The sequence below is a fragment of the Hipposideros armiger genome, unplaced genomic scaffold (assembly GCF_001890085.2).
Source record: "Hipposideros armiger isolate ML-2016 unplaced genomic scaffold, ASM189008v1 scaffold_1404, whole genome shotgun sequence".
Classification (NCBI taxonomy): Eukaryota; Metazoa; Chordata; class Mammalia; order Chiroptera; family Hipposideridae; genus Hipposideros; species Hipposideros armiger.
This window is the reverse complement of record NW_017732754.1, coordinates 111,387-116,140: the sequence shown is the minus strand read 5'-3', so window position 1 is coordinate 116,140 and position 4,754 is coordinate 111,387.

The following is a 4,754-nucleotide window of genomic DNA, read 5'->3' as shown; positions in this document are numbered from 1 at the left end:
CTCCAGGTTGAGCTGTTGTTCAGCATCTTAGCTGTGGAGGGCAGTGTCACTGGCCCTCATATGTGGGATCCGAACCGGGGCCCTCTGGGGTCCCAAGCCAGTTCTTAACCATCACGCCACTCGGCCAGCCCTCCCCACAGTTTTTTAAAATAAGGGAAGCATTCTTTCTGTTTGTGATAGGATCCGAGGCTAGGATATCCCACACTTGCTGACTCCCTTTGGCTGTTAATTCTAGCAGGTGGTTCCACTGATAAGCCTGTTTGAAAAAAAGCTGAAGCGCTTCTGTTTATAAAAGTACACAGACAAGCCTAAACCTAAATTCTCAGAGAGGAACTAGAAAGATCTGCCAGCAAGAGAGCACTTGTGTTAAGAGCAAACAGGTATTTCTCACCAATTACCAGCCTCAAACCATGAGGCCTAAGCTCCTAACGCAATTTTCTTAGCTCAGGGTGGACTCTTAGACAGACGTGGACTTGCTGCCCCTCAGAGCTAACACAGCCATTCAGCTTTGAAGAGTCAGTCTTACTGTGATTCCGGGTAACTTCCCTTTAGGTTAACCAGTTGTGAGTCTTCCTCCTGCCACTCAACTGCTCTTTGCTCCACACAGAACCCTTGCATTATGTTCAAGCAACCTCAAAGGGTAGTAGTGCTGTCAAAACTCTCAACTGCATCCAAATTAAAAGCTAAGGTAACACTGCTTCTGGAGAGCTAGAGTACTCATTTTCTGATAGAAAATTAGTATAATTTAGTAAGGCAAAACGGAGGTACGGAATTGAGTGATTCTAATGTAACAAGGCAAGGACAATTAGGAATAAATCAACCCCCCAGACCTTACCCACATAACACAGCAGTCACGAAGTTTTTAAAAAATTATCCTGGAAGACCTTGGCATGAACTATTGCTCCTTTTGCCACCTTTACTTCTAGGGAGAAATGAGCAAAGTGGGGCAATGCATTTGTTTTCTATTGCTGCTTCAACAAGTCATCACAAATTTAACAGCTTAAAACAATGCAAATTTATTTCTTATAGTTCTGTAGAAGTCAACACAGGTCTTACTGGACTAAAATCAAGGTGTCATCAGGACAGTGTTCCTTTCTGGAGGTTCTAGAAGCTCCCCACATGCCTTGGTTCATGGCTCACTTACTCCATCTCAAAGCCAACAATGTTGCATCTCTCTGTTCCTACCCGGCTTAAGGTAGTCATCTTCTGCAGTCACTCTCTTACTCAGTCTTCCATTTCTAAGGGATCCTTGTGATTACACTGGTCACACTCAGATAATTTCCCTACCTTAAAGTCAGCTGATGAGCAACCTTAATTCCATCTTCAACCTTAATCCCCCTTTGCTTTGTAACCTAACACATTCACAGGCTCTGGAATTAGGAAGTGAACATGTTGGGGAGGGGACAGTTACATCACAGGCAGGAACCCCTCTCCCACACCATATTTCAAAAACGGCACAGATGCACCAAAAGCTTCTGTGCTTGGGAGAATGGACATTCAGTGTCATTGAACTTGGGCATAGGGTGCATCATACTCTACCAACTGAGTAAATATTTGATTAACCCACATGATTTCCCAATATTACCCTTCACATACCTTAAGGGGTTAAAGTAGGGGTTCTTATCCTGGGATCCATGAGCCATAGTATTCAAGAGGGGTATGAACTTCGATGGGAATAAAAGTACAACTTCATTTTCACTAACCTCTAACTGAAATTCAGCATTTTCTTCAATGATAAAAATAGGCTACAAACCATAAGAGTAATAGCTGTAACTGAGACTATAATTCATAGAAATTGATATTTTTATATATTATAGTTGTTACACATCTAAAAATATCATTTATGCTCATCTCTATTTAAAAATTATAGTAGTTATTAGGCCTATCCCTAGATCTTATTATTTAAAGCAGTATACAAAGCATGTTACTAATATAAAATTATTTTAATATTTTGATAACTGCATTTTAGTGTAATTGGTATCTTATACATTTAAAGACATTATTCTGAGAATAGGTCCACAAGCTTCATTGAACTGCTAATAGGTCCACAACAACAAAAAAGATAAAGAACCTCTGAGTTAGAGGATAGAAAAACTAATGAAAACGGTAAAGGGGGAGCTGGAAGCGTGGGGAAATGAGCCCACAGCTGACCTCTGAGCCAGGTAAGGAAAATCACGAGCAAGCCCATTAGAGACCTCAAAGTGAAAGGGCAAGCCACAAAGAATGAAAAGAAAACAAAAAAAGAGAAAACAAAGAAAAAGAAAGGGCAAACCATGATCTACCAAAATTTAGCTACGGATGTTCTACTGGATTCACTGGTGAAATTTCCCTACTAAATTGTTTTGGGTCTCAAACTATAAGTTGGAAGGGTCAGAAAAACCTCAGAAGGATCAGAGCACTAATGGGTACATTAACTTCTAAACTGAAAAAGCAAACCCAGTTCAAATCTGCTCTGAAAGCAGAATGAAGGCCCAGCTGTCCATTTGACTAAGCAAAAGCCAGAAAAAATTGAGCAACAAACAGGCTTTTCCTGGAGATGAGATACTTAGGGCTACTTGCGCTAGTAACTATCCACTACTCATGATTTATTTATGCCAACAGTTACTCAAGAGTGCTGAGAAGCATTAAGGATCGAGGAAGAGAAATTAGAGCATTCCTTTTCCCCTCTCCCCTCTCAACCAAACAAATCACAAATGGCCAAGTCATCAGAGCTACATTAACACCTTCATAAGCAAAGGGGCAGCAAATCTACAGAAATCAGAGATTCGACTTCAACCTTTGCTGCTTCTCAAATTCCAAACTTGAATTTGAAAAAATTTTTAAGTTGGGTTCTCATTAGTCATCTTTAAAAGTCTTCTCTCAGTCCCCTTCCTCCAAAAGGGTCTTTAACTACTTTTGTTAGCTTCTCCTCCATTATCTTGAAAGCTAGGTGAACTGCTAATACAATTCTATGATCAAGAAATCAATGAAGCTATGTACTTCAGGCAAATTGAAACTTACTAGAAGTAAAACTTGTCTATCATTTGAGCTGAGCATTAAAATAAATCTTTGGACATAACACCAGTTGCTGACTTTTTCATGAACGTTTGTATTAGACCGGTGGGGAAAAAAGTGGAATTTTAACTTCTGATCTTTTGACCAGATCTGACCACCTGTGATAATGTTAGCTCCAAAAACAAGTGTTTGAGACAATATACCTACAGAAAATACTACACACTAGAGGGACACTCGCCCATGACTATTTACTAATATTCGAGTGAGCTGTAAATGACTACTACACCATTAACTAAAGAACCTAAGCAATAAATCCTTGTTTAAAAGTGCTGTTATGTAGATTAACTTTCAGCTGGTTAAAAACAGAGACGGGATAATAACAAGAAACTTACTGAGTATGCAGTACACCTTTGGGAACAGCCATCATGTATTTTGTGCAATAGAGAATTAAGATATTTACCAACTAAGTGATCAATCTCCTTAGAGCTTTTCATAAAATTACCAAATTTCTGTCCAGATCTAAAGAAGATATCCTCTCAAAAGGAAATGAACTAGTCTTTAAAAAGAGCTAAGAAGGGATTGCAAAATGGAGCAACTGCTATGGAAAATAATAGAGAGGTTCCTCAAAAAAATTAAAAATAGAACTATCATACGATCCAGCAATCCCACTTCTGGGTATATATTCAAAAGAATTGGAAGGCAAGGTCTCAAGGAGATACCTGCACAGTCATGTTCATAGCAGCACTATTTACAAAAGCTGAGAGGTAGAGGCAACCCAAATGTCCATTGAGGGATAAATGGATACACATAATGTGAATTATAGTATGTACAAATGATAAAATACCGTTCAGCCTTAAAAAGGAAGGAAATTCTTTTTTTTTTTAAAGATTTTATTGGGGAATTGGGGGAGGGGAACAGTATTGGGGAAAAGGACCAGCCAAGTTGTTGTTCTTCAGTCTTCATTGTGGAGGGCACCAGTCGCCATTTCCCCGTCGGCAGCTCCTGGCCTCTAAACTCAAGGTGCTGTGTTCAATCTTAGTTGCGGGTGGGAGTGGCCACCATCCCATGCAGGAGTCGAACCAGCAGTCTTGTTGTTAAGAGTGCACGCCCTATCCACTGAGCCATCCGGATGGCAGCTCAACTCAAGGTGTTGAGTTCAGTCTTAGTTGCGGATGGGCGTAGCCCACCATGTACAGGCAATCTTGTTGTTATACCAGCTGAGCCATCCTGCCACCCGTTGGCAGCTCAGTGGCAGCTCAGCTCGGGCACAGCGTCACTGGCCCATGTGGGAATCGAACCTGTGGCCCTGTTGCTCAGAGCCTGCGCTCTTAAGCCAACTTTTAACTGAGCCACTCAGCCGGCCCAGGAAGGAAATTCTGATGCATGCTACAACCTGGATGAACCTTGAGGACATTATGCTAAATGAAGTAAGTCAGTCACAAAAAGACAAATACTGCATGATTCCACTTATACAAGGTATCTAATGTAGTCAAATTCATAGAAACAGAAGGTAGAATAGTGGTTACCAGCGGCTAGGGAGAGTGGAAAAGGGAGTTGTTTAATGGGTATAGTTTCAGAAACGCAAGATGAAAAAGTTCTAGAGATGTGTTTCACAAAAATGTGAATACACTTAACACTACTAAACTATACAATTAAAAATGGTTATGATAGGGCCGGCCGAGTGGCGCGATGGTTAAGAACTCGCTTGGGATGCCAGAGGGCCCCGGTTCGGATCCCACATATGAGGGCCAGTGACACTG